The 12,332-nt window shown below is 41.4% G+C and overlaps 1 long non-coding RNA gene across 24 annotated transcripts in view; it reads left to right on the top strand.

Moving 5' to 3' along the window:
• Positions 1-5,830, top strand: part of LOC147454640 (uncharacterized) — a 62,560-nt gene extending 56,730 nt beyond the window's left edge. For 8 of the 24 annotated variants that reach the window (XR_015188659.1, XR_015188656.1, XR_015188655.1 and 5 more), the window contains 2 exons: positions 4,716-4,828; positions 5,073-5,388. This is a non-coding gene — a long non-coding RNA (uncharacterized LOC147454640). The other 16 variants (XR_015188645.1, XR_015188639.1, XR_015188644.1 and 13 more) reach the window with 11 other exon arrangements.
• The last annotated feature ends 6,502 nt before the right edge of the window (positions 5,831-12,332 follow it).

Genomic DNA, 12,332 nt, shown 5'->3' with positions numbered 1-12,332 from the left:
AGTAGCAGAATGTATGTTTGAAGCGGTTTTTTAGGCCAAAAGTGCTGTGGAATGATCCAGATGGGGTGGAAAGTCAAGGTGTCCAAAATGCCAACTCAGTGTCCTAGAATGTAGTATTCAGTGTGCTCTAGAAGCCGGTCCAGACGGCTCATCAAACAAAGCCCCGGTGCTCAAGATATTGCAGTTTACAGTTGAAGTGTGTAGCAGATCCCCGACGGATAGGGTAGCTGGGGACAGGTGGCCCAGGCAGGTGTGAGCGTATACGTGTGTAGTGCTTGAGTTATGGAGCATGCTTTTTCTCGGATTGCGAATCGGAGCTGTGGATAGCAAGATATGGTCAGTTGAAGATTTTCCGGGGGTCGGGTCTATACTCATTTGACCGCATTGGAGGATGTGCCAGGTGGCAGTTTTTTGGCCTCGCCAAGGTTCTCAATGGTAGTGCGCATAATGCGGAGCTAGCACGAATCAACAGTTCGTCAAACAGACACTTGGTCACCAGGAAACGACAAAATTAAATTGGGGGCATTTGGCAGTTGAGTGCATGCAGACGCATTTCTGTTTTTTTGACGGCCTCGGAAAGCGAGCTCAGAAGGATTGGAGTGCGGGGAGACTTTCCCATCCCCGGGACCGATACAGTAAAGTTTAGGCATGGCTTAACGGCACGGAGTTCCGACCAAGGAGCATATTATAGAGGCCAGGAGAAGAAGGCTAGAAGAGGGGTTTTTTTATATATGTATTTTTGGAGCGTGAGGGCCTTGGAAGGAGGGGCTGCTATGTGGCCCCAGTTAAACCCATATGCACAGGTGGGAGTGTGTTTGGCAGTGATGAATAAAGGCTAGGCCATTGGGCCTTTTGAGAATGTGTGGTGGAAAGTGGGGAGCACGAGCTTCGTGAGCTCTTGGCTATGGCGGGCCCTTGCGGGCGCTGCTGTGGTGGCGGTGGTTCTGCGTGCGGCGCGAGGCGGCCAATGGGCACACTCGCAGTTGTTGTGGGCGAGGAAACTGGCGGAGGCACCATGCGCCGGTGACGCGCTGGCGAAGGTGGCGATGGTACTGACGTGGCGAGGCTGCCCGGTTAAGGGGTGATCCCGTGGCCTTAGGACCCCAAGTTTTTGGAGAAAGGGTTCCCCCCCACCAATAGCGACATCGCTATTGGTTAGGCAAGGGGAGGGGTCCCACGGAGGTTAAGCATAGAGAGGGGGAGAGAGTTTGAGGGCAGCCATATGGACCGAGTGCAAGGGAGCCATTTCAAAGCCATCCAAATAAAGGTGAAAGCAAGGAGAAGCTGACCGGACGCCCAATTGAAGAAATAAAAAAGAGAGACCATGGAGGCCAGTTTCAAAGCCAGTCAAGTAGGGGCAAGCCAGGGCAAAGGCGAGGTGAAAGGCTAGGACCGAAGAAGAGGAGAGAGAAAACAGGGTTGGAGAATGTCGGATCAAAGTGAGACCAAAAAAAGGGCAGTGCAAGGTTAAGCTCCAAAAGGGGAAAAAATGGAGGGATAAAAAATAAAAAAATGAGGAAATCAAGGGGCAATAGCGACGTCTCTAATGCCCCCCCCCCCCCCCCCCCCCCCCCCCCCAAGTGCAAAAGAGAGAAAGAAAGCAGTAAGGCGGCGCCCCCCTGCCCAAAAGATACCAAAAATGGGTGCCATATGGACCAATTAAGGAGCAATTTTCCCAAATTGAAGACCCCCCCTATAAAAGTCAAATTAATCAAATGAGGGGCTTTTTGGCTTAGTTTTTTTTGGCTTTTGGGCCGTTTGGAAGCCTCCAAAGTGGAGCTTTTGGAGAGAGGAGTGTGCCTGTCAAAGCCCTTTGTATTTCCTTGTGTAAATGGCCATAGTGATGGCAGTGTGAGTTTGTATAGGTGTTTTGTGGAGTGCAATCGAGTCATTGTCGCCTCGTCTTACTGTTGTTTCCCCTTCTCCCCTTCTCTTTCTCCTGCTTTCATGGTTCTTCTCGGTGCCGGCTGTGTGGAAGTGTGCCCCCCCCTGGACTGACAGTGTTTGAGTGAGAGTGAGATTGAGCGGCTGTGTGTGTGTGTAAGGGTGGAGACAGGCCATGGCAACATGTGTGCGTTGTGTGGTGGTCTTGTGGAGTGTGTGAGCAGTGGCAATGGAGCAGGCGATGGTCTGCTAGTGTGAGTTGTGTGTTTGAAGGTGTTTCCCTAGAGGATAGGGGTGCTGTGGATACCCTGAGCTATAGAGAGGCCTTTGTGTTTGTGCCGGGCGTGTTCCCCCATTCCCCCTCTCCAATGTCTAGGACACAGTGTCTCCAGAAATGGTATTGAAATGGCCAATGATAAGTGTGTTCAACAAGTTAGAGCGCCAACAATAACTGTTGAACTGAGCACTTTTCTGAGATATGTCAACTTCTACAAACAGTTTATCCATATGTTTGTAGCAAAAGTTCTTCCTTTGTATGAACCGACTCAGAAAGGAAAGAAGTTTATCTGGACCACGGAATGTGAGAAAACTTTTAAATGCTTAAAAGATGCGATGAGCAGGAAGCCAATTCTTCGCCAACCAAATTGGGGTGTCATTTTCCATGTACAATGTTGATGCATTTGGAATGGCGTTGGGGGCTAATTGGCCCAGCCTGATGGGAAGACATACTATCCACCAGTCTACTTAGCAAGTCGCAGGTTCGGTGTGGCTGAACAAGGGTATTCCACAAATGAAAAAGAAGCATTGGGCAAGGTTTGTAGTGCTAGATTTAGACATGATCTAGTGGAAAAATTGTTTCACTTTTATGTGGATCATTAGGCTCTGCTATTTGCTGCACACTTGTCAAACGACAAAGGAATTTCTAACCTCTCTCATCGTTGGGATGATAGGAGCTTTTGCTGGAAGGATGTGGAGCTTGTAGTGATGCAACATAACTTGGGTATGTACAAAAGGCTTCTGATCGGTAGACTCTTGGAAGTGCTTGCAATCTCATCTCCACCTGTTAATGGAGAAGAACTTGATTGGAGAGCCTTGCATTGGCCGAAGGATAGAGTGTTTGCGCTTCCCAAGACACATAATACCTATAATGTACTGATATAAAAAGCGGATTGGCTCGTCCCACTCACCAAAATTTGGAAGAAAAACTGGTCTGAAGAGCAATGGCAAAAGAGTGTTAAGGACATTTGGGAGACTCAATGGCCATAATACATGAAGATATTCATCTGGAAGGTGCTATGGGGAGCCTTGCCTACTGGTATTAAGCTGCAAACTAGAGGGCTGACTTTGATACCTGCTTTGGCTATAGGTCAACCTCCGAAGACCCCCTTCATATATTCATCATGTGCCCTAGTTCACGAGGGCTGGCCTCTAAAGTGTGAAAATGGGTACGGAGAACTTGGAAGACAATTTTCTTTACTGATGACCCAATCTTGGGAGAGCGTGGATTCCAAAGCCATGCCATTTTGGTGTGCACCTAGATTACTAGATTTTGCTATTGGAATCAGGTCGAAGTCTAGTCTTCTAGTCTTTGAGGCCAAGCTAGCAGTAGCTTGTTTTGATGATATTGTGCGCATGAGCACTAAGCTCATCCATGGTGTTGGAGCTAGAAGGGGGTCAGTGTATAAGGATGAAGATTGGACTCATGCACTGAGATGATTGAAACACTCAAGAGTTGTATCTTTACTTGTGTACAAGCCTTTGTTGGAACCCTAGTGCCCCCAAGGCACATGTAGTGCTTGTGGGCAATTGTATTCTTTTTAAGTTGATATAAATTCTCTCTACTCACAATTGTGAGTATGGCAAAAAAAAAAGGAAGTCCTATCCCAATATAGCAAACAAATTCATGGGACTAAAGCACATGGTTTGCAGTAAAATTCAAAGAATTAATTCTTATCAACTACCTTCAAGAAATCCCAAATCATGCATGGAGTATGGAGAGCTCATGTTTTCATGCAATGCATCTGATCTCTAAAAAATGCATGAGTTAATTCTTTAATACCTCCCATTCTCTCTTTCCTATTCTGTTTCTTCCTTTGTCCTCCTCCTCCTCTCTCTGTTTCTCTCTCTCTCTTGTTCTTTGTGTGTGTGTGTGTGTGTGTGGGGGGGGGGGGGGGGGGGGGGTTGGTGCCAATGTACTAATATGCACACAAACACATACATAGAAGGAAAAGCATGGTAAGAGGGGGGACATACACATCCTGGTCTCTAGAACAAATAGAAAGCATGAACAGACACGCGTGCACACACACACACACACACACACACACACACACACACACACACACACACACACACACACACACACACACACACACACACAGAGAGAGAGAGAGAGAGAGAGAGAGAGAGAGAGAGAGAGAGAGAGAGAGCCAAGGGCCAAGACACACATGTGGTAGGGTGGAGAAGTGTATATGTCTGTCTCCAATCTCTCACATTGGTATCAGTGCATGTGGTTGTTCCCAATCTCTCTAATTTGGAGTTTGCTTATCATGATGCAAACCATGTTGTGATTAAGTTTAGTCTCTTCATTTTTATATCAAGCTTTTAGCCTTGATCACCAGTTATGGTTGGATTTCCTAAAGATGAGGAATGACAACAAGTCAAGAACTTAATCTATGGTGCTGACGAGATATGTCAGTATGTCACTTTCATGGAAAGTTGAGAAGAGGTATTTTTACATTTTCCAACACGTTCAGAAAGTCAAGAGATTTTTCATTCCTTTAGTCACCTCTTAGTTGTGGTAACTCATTTAAAATACCCGTGTCATCCAGATTTGATGGAAGGCCTTGATGATGCTGGGATTGAGGATGCTACAAGTGTGAAGACAAGCCTAAAGCTGATGATGGAGAATAAGCCTATGAGGGAGGAGTTTCCAATGCAACAGGTGTGTTCTATGGTGCATGATAAGGATTCCTAGGTTGTGGCCTCATCCAAGCTTTCAAAAGAGGTGTATGTCCTTCATGCTCAAAGGGTATTCTTGTGAGTATAATTATGCAGTGGATGATAATTAGTCACAAGGTTCTCTTGAAGAGGACTCCACTTTACATGGTTAGGAGGGAGGGTCATGTATATACATAGAGCAGGATGGTGTGCATGGTGGTTCTTTATTTGAAGCATGTTGGATACAGGGTGATACTTGGAGTGGTAAAGATATGCTATGGGCATTCTACATGCATGGTTGGATATGTGCTTAGATGCAATACTATGTGGAGTTGTTGCAGATGGATGGGTGCACTCAATGCCAAGTGTTTGATCCAGGTGGTTTGGCTATAAAGGGGTTTACCCACTTTAGAAGAGGTGGCATGAAGGAGGAATAAGACTTTGTACATATGGTAACAATTTTTTGGTTTGCTCCTAGTGTTCTTTAATAGTTTTTCAGTTTTCAAAGTTCAATAAGCATGGTGATGGTTGAATATAAATGCTCAACAAGGGGGTTGGGCGATGATGTTGCAGCTAAAGTTGGGTGATGCTATGAAGGGGTCAAAGTAGGGCTATGTGAGTCTACATGTGCATACCAAAGTGCTGAAGCAAATATGAAGGGCAAGGGCAAGCATGTGGTTGCAGATGTGTATGCTTTATGTGGTTTTTTAGGCTAAGATGCTCTGCCAAGGTACCTCTCAAAGGTGGCTGATCAAAGGGTTCAAATTGTTGAAATGAAAGTGCCAAGGGTAGTCCTCAAAGTGCTCTATAGGCTGGTCCAAATGGCCCATCAATCGAAGATACACAACTCAAGTTATGGCATTTAGAGAAAAAAGGTTTTTTTCAAATCCTTGCTGGATTAGATGGGTAAAGATGGATGATCAGAGCTATGTTGAGTGGATAATTTCAAAGTGTTTGATTTGTGGAGCATGTTGGTCTTTTTAGATTATCAATTGGAGTCCAGATGGTCAAGTTATGAGCAACTAAAGTTTTGCCAGGTCCAGTTATGTGCCTTTTTGTTTGCCTCTAGAAGTGTGCAATGAGGAGATGTTTTGAGCTCACCAAGGTTTGCAGTGATAGTGTGAATAATTGGAAGCTAGCCAAAAGTTAGAGGATGCCGCTCAGAGCTCTGAGTGCGGAGATATGCCCAATTGAAGCTGGATAAGAGCAGCGATGGTGAGAAGTCAAATGGTTTCTTGCCATTTTGTGGCTCTTTGTTCAAGGACACGAAGAAGGTTAAGTGTAGCAAGATTTTGGAAGCTTGAAGTCAAGAATGAGTGCTCTCACTGACGCTTTATAGAATATAAATCTCAAATGGGTGCAGGAAATGGCAATATCCCAATCTTAGGGCCCAAAAAAAGTTCTGGAAGCTTTTTTAGAAGGTTTTTTTCAAAGCCCAAAGGGTTGCTATGATCCAAGGCCTCCACGTGGCATGGGAGATTAACCCACAAGTGGTGTGTGGAGAAGGAAGGCCATGGTATATATAGACAATTGAAACCACTTCATTAGCAACAAGTGAAGAGATGCAGAGATCTCCCATGGTTCCCCTTACCTCCGCCCTAGTGTGGTGCTACACGAGTACTACTTTGGGTGGCTGACGGCGCGTAGACTGAATCCCTCTATGCCCCGCATAAGGAGGAGCATGAGATTCATACATTACTTTCTCACATAGTGAGTTAGTAACGCATAGTCTATTTCCATAGAGAAGATAACCATCTTGTAAGGTAAATGGTTCCTCTTTCTTCCCTAATGCAAGGGCTGAAATCACATCTCTAAAATCGGGATCAATAGCATGCTCTCAATGCTCGCCTTTCAACCTGGTTAGTCAAGTCCTCTCATGCAAGGACCAAGTACCTCATTTTCCAATGTCCTAAAGGCGTTGTGATTAGATCCACAACCCATCTATAGTGCATAGCTAGTGGATATGTATGATGCAACTCATCACACTACGTTATGTTTGAATATATTTTACATGTCTCACAAGTTTCCACAAACCTTGTTACATCTTTATACATAGATTTCCATCAGTACTTCTCCTTCAATTTAGAAAAGGTTGCCCAAGTTCCTCAATGACCAGATGAAACACTATCATGAAACACTTTTAGGAGATCCACTTGGGTTTTCCTATCACATATAATCCTTTGTGGTGTAGCATCCCTTTTCTTTGCGTGCTTCCACAAGTATCCATCCTTTAGAAAATAACCATAATTTTTTCTATGTATCCTTTTGAATTAGACCAACCATCTTGTTTTTTCAATGTGCTCAAGTAGCATCCAATGAGAAACCACATAGAACCCATCCAAAAAGGACTCAAGTGCATTAGACATGCAAATGTAATTACCATTGACCTAAGAAGTGAATAGAAATTTTTGGCTATATTATTGCCTTCATCAATTCCTCTTCTTCATCTTTGTACCTTGTCCTAGATAATATATCTGCCACTGCACCTAAGATATGCTTAAATTCAAGATTTGAGGACTTAATGTAGGCAATCCATAGCAATATAGAAATATATGGCATCAAAAATCTTGTGATCATTCCAATTAGTGGTAGACAATGTGTTTCTGAAACTACACATGCAACAATTAGATATTCTTTATCATTCTTTTATGCAGTAATCACACCCCATAACTCTCTCTTTATTTTAGGATTAGTATCTTAGTCACAACCTCACCACATGCATGTGACCTTCTTCATTATTTTGGCCTATTGCCCATACAATCCTTGCAAGAATGGTATCCATAGTCATAATGAATGACCTTCCACATTCATAGTTCACCTTCCTCAAAGTTGGTGTTGATTGTAGAAATGCCTTTAGCTTCCTCATTGCTTTTACATGTGATTCTCCTCATTTCAACTTTTGATTCTTCCATATGAATTGATAAAGAGCTTTTGCTACATGGGCATAATGTGGAATCCAAATAACATAGAAGACTCATGCACCCAAGAACCTCCTAGCCTCAGTGACACTTGTGCATGTCTCTTTCATTCTTTGGATTGCATCATTTTTTGTTGGACATGATTTTCTACCATATGGCCCACACATGTGTCCAACAACAAGCACTTTGTTGACACCAAACATAGAATTTTCACTTGACAATGTGAGGTTCACTTCATCAAACTTGGATAAGATCCTCTCACAATCATCTAGGTGATTTGTTACAAACTTAGGACACCCTTTTAAATCTAGTGTTTCATATCTCACCTTCTTCACATCCATTGGTAGGAAAATCACCAATGAAAGGCACTATGATTTAAGGAATAAAGTCGCATAAGACCTTGTCCATACAATTCATCATATGTGCCACCAAGTTAGTTGCTCTTTGAGGTAAGGTACACATCCTTACCAAGACCAAAGGTGTCATCATGGTTGTTAAGTCCTTGCTTTCAATAGCTAGTTGGAACTGATCATACACTGAGTAGAGATCCCCCATTGAATAGATGTGCTTTCATGCAAATGCTTCTGAAAACTCATCCACAATTTTTCCTATATCCACATTCATGATCATGACCTTGTTTATATGTTGCATGTCTCGGATGAAGCGCAAATCACCATTCTTCTTTGGGATTGTGAACCACATATTTGAGTATGGAGCACAAGAAGGCTCCAAGATCCCATTTTAATTTTCTAATTTAGCAATTCTACTAGCTTTGGCAAATGAGCCTTTGGAATTGGAATAATTTATAGATTCCAAGGTACAAAAGATATTGTGAAAATCACCATAGGAGCAACAATAGAAAGATCAATATATCCTATCTCATGTGGATCAAATGCAAAAGCCTTACCATATATTGAAAGCATTTCTTCAAAAAACTTCTTCTCCTGTTGTGTTAGAAAGTTGTTGGAGCCAACTTGCAACTCTTGGAAAGATTCCTTTGTGAAGTTGTACCCAATCAGTTTAGGATTCTTTAAACTTGATTGTAGAGCATTTTGTTCTATCTTATTGCTGTTGTCTGGAGATAAGGGTGAATCCACCAGGTTCACCGTCTTTGAAACACTTATGTATTTGGTTTCCACATGCAATTTGGGTCCTATCACTTTCTTTAGGAATTTCTTCTTTTCAAAAGCTTCTATCACCTGATAAATCTCCACAAAGCATACTTCCACAATATCACTCCCACAATGCAAACTAGATCCCATTATTTATCAAGCTTACCCATAGTATCCACAAAAGAAACTTTGCTCAAACACACCAAAAACATTTTCATTCTACTCAAGTAGACCATTTTTTGTGAATTCTTTTTGCACATCATGTACATATTTTATCTCATATCTCTTCAAATCCTCAAATTTTGTAAAACATACTGATCCATGTTTTGCTACCTATGAATTTGCAGACAAGACTTTTCGTATTCATGGATCAAGTGAGAACCCTCCATGTTTTGTACCATTGTAGTGCTTCTCCACAATGATACTCTCCCAAAATGCATCATCTCTTTGTAGTCATGAAACTCTTTACTCACTTTTGAAAAAGAGTTCTCTTGAAGGTTGTCTCTATTTCTTTCATGGCTCACACAAACAATAAGAAATTGAACATCATGTTTTCCATCTTTGCTATATTTCTAGCATAAGTTGAACCATCATCCATTACCTTTGTTTCCATTTGAACTCCTACAATGTGGGTCTACCCCAAGATAAGATGATATGAAGATGTCCTTTGCAAATAAGTTTTGGTCAATTTTCACATCGCCTATTGTCACCTTCACCCTTGGACATGCTGCATACAATTCATCAATGGATGAGTTGTTTTGCCACTTTCACCCTTCAACCATGATTTGTGTCCATTGGTCATTTTCACTTGTTGTAGAGACTCTTTGACATTATATTTATTTTTGAACCATGGTCAATTAAGGAAACAGATGGATTTTCAAGATCACCTATCTTGACCAAAGTTTTGTAGTATCCTAGTGACATTGTGAATAGTTTCTCCTAGGAAAAGCTTTAGCTTCTTTGTCATCATTATAAAAATGCACTTGCTTTACTCTCCTAGTGGATTGGTAGCATCCTATCCTCACCACACCTTAATAATCCTCCCTATCATGCAACTTCATCCCCTGTGTCTTCAAGGTTTCACCTTTAGCTTGCAGATGAGAAACCTCAACAAGAGTTTGCCTCTTTCTCTTGATGATATCAATGATCTTCTCATGAAATTCTCAATTGTCTATTACAAGGACTTCTCCCAAACAAAACTCAATCTTGCTATTCAAAATCCTCTCCTCCAAAACTTTCTTTAAATGTGTAGCAACCTCAATATTATATTATAGTTTATAAGTTGATCCTTTTGGGTTACACTTTGTTGGCTCTTTCTTCTTTCCTATTGTAGTCTCCTCCATGACTTTTTTAGGTGGATATGTTCCTTGTGTTGGGGTGTTTGGGAAGGCATTTATTTGATTCTTCCCCCACTTGTAGAAACTCCTGTCCTTCATCAAAATTCTCACATCTGTGCTTCTTCTACAAGAGCCTCATTTTGTAATGAAGGCATGCATTGAGAAGGAGTTCATTGGACCATTCCATCATGTTTCTAGGCGTATGAAATCCCTTGCCTCATGTAGGATCTCCTTTGTAAGCTTTCCCTTCCTAGATAGTTCCACAACATTTTGCCACAACTTACCATCATCATCACTCATAGAACCCTTAGAGTGCTTGATATTTTCTCCAAAAGTAGCAACCTTGAAAGCAGATACAACATGGTTAGAAGGCATATCCTCTACTAAATTCTGTATCCCTCCCTTCCCAAAGTTATTTCTAAAGGGTAGACACATCTCCCTTGAGTGGATCTTACCATTAATAAAGAACACAACATCCTTTCTTAAAGCATCATTTAAACTATCACAATATATTTTTAAATGAGTTGCTCTATCACACCATATACATCTGTGAACAAACCCTTATTTGGTTTGCTGTCTTTTCCTTGAAGGTGGTGCTAATGGTTTTCCCTTCTCTTCAAGGTTTGCAAGTTTTAGCTTCAATTCATGCATGCCTTGCACAATCTCATCTAGCACAGATTCATTAATTTTTGTAGCTACAGTAGAATGTTTTACCATCTTTTTAGGTGCCAGAAAGGTTGGAGTAGAAGTATTGACTATCTTTTTGTCTCTTCTTCTTTGTCGCTTTGCGAGTAGTGAGACAACATCTTCCACATCATTTCAACTAGTCTTTAGTCCCTGCTCATCATCTTTGTCTTCAAGTTGAATTTCTTGTCCTGCTACTTGTAAGAAGAGCTCCATCTTCTTTAACTCCAATGTGGCCTTCTCTGTACTTATTAGTTGAGTATAGTATTATTGAGCAACTTCGTTGGATAGAGTCCCTTCTTTCGCTTGGCTATCCATTCCAAAAATGTTCTTTTTGTCACTCTATTTGAATCTTCCATGAAATACTCCTCTTTTAAGGCCAATTTTAAAGCTTCCCAACTTACCCCATGCCCTTCTCTAGTTGCTCTTACATGATCCCTAATATCAGGAGTCACAACCAACTCAAACCTTGGTATCATCTCACCTTTTGGTACTCAAAGCAATTCCATTTACTTCACATATTCACGAAGATAATTGTCACATCTTTCCCATAAAAGTTCTCCATTTTGTTGACAACTAATTGATAGATTTTGTTGTTGAAACCTCCTTTTTTGTTAGCATGTTGATGTTGCAAGAATGAAGCAAATTCTTGAAACATTTGCATTGTAGCTAGATCAAATTTCACTCTTTGTTGCCCTATGTGATCACCCATAACTCCACAAACTCTTGCTTTCATGTCTAGTTCACCAAAAATATGTCACAAAGTTGGCATTCTTGTCAAGAAGGTATTGGACCTTTATCTATGAGAGCTTGTGAGGAGGTAGCAAAGGATTTACTCAATGAATTGTGATATTTGGTGATGAATACTTAAATTGTATCCATAGAAGACTCTCTGTCGCCCACTCATGTACACATAAAACTCTCAAAAGAAGATAAATATGAAAACATCCAAGCTTAGATCATATCTAATCAAGGGTAAGATGAAAGGATTTATTGATGGATTTGAAACACTAGGGAAAATTTGGACTCTCAAAGGGGCCCTATAAGGAGGTTTGACTTTGCCTCTCTTGTCCAAAGTGAATAACCTAGTTAAGTACATAAATGCTTTGTCAAAACCAACATGTCATTGGAAAGATATTAGAAAGTAGGTTCTAAATCCCCAGACTCCGACAAATTTGGAGTTGATTTATAGAAGCTATGGTCTCCCCACTGAAGCTGAAATGTGGGGAGAGATTCCATTTATAATAGGGAGTTGTCACATCAAAAATGGAATCTGAATCTAATGGTATGCTATATATCAATGGATAGATCTCAAATGAGTACATTCTAAATCCAAAAAGTCTCACAAGTTTTGATTTCATTTGTAAAATTTTTACTGTGTGTTCATTTTGGACAAGAGGGAGAAAGTCAACGTCCTTATAGGGCACATTTGAGAGTCCAAAATTTCCCTAATGCTA

Source organism: Adiantum capillus-veneris, chromosome 7 (genome assembly GCF_014529385.1).
Source record: "Adiantum capillus-veneris isolate H3 chromosome 7, ASM1452938v2, whole genome shotgun sequence".
NCBI classification, from domain to species: domain Eukaryota; kingdom Viridiplantae; phylum Streptophyta; class Polypodiopsida; order Polypodiales; family Pteridaceae; genus Adiantum; species Adiantum capillus-veneris.
Note: the sequence above shows the minus strand (reverse complement) of the source record. Positions and strands in the feature narration are given on the sequence as shown.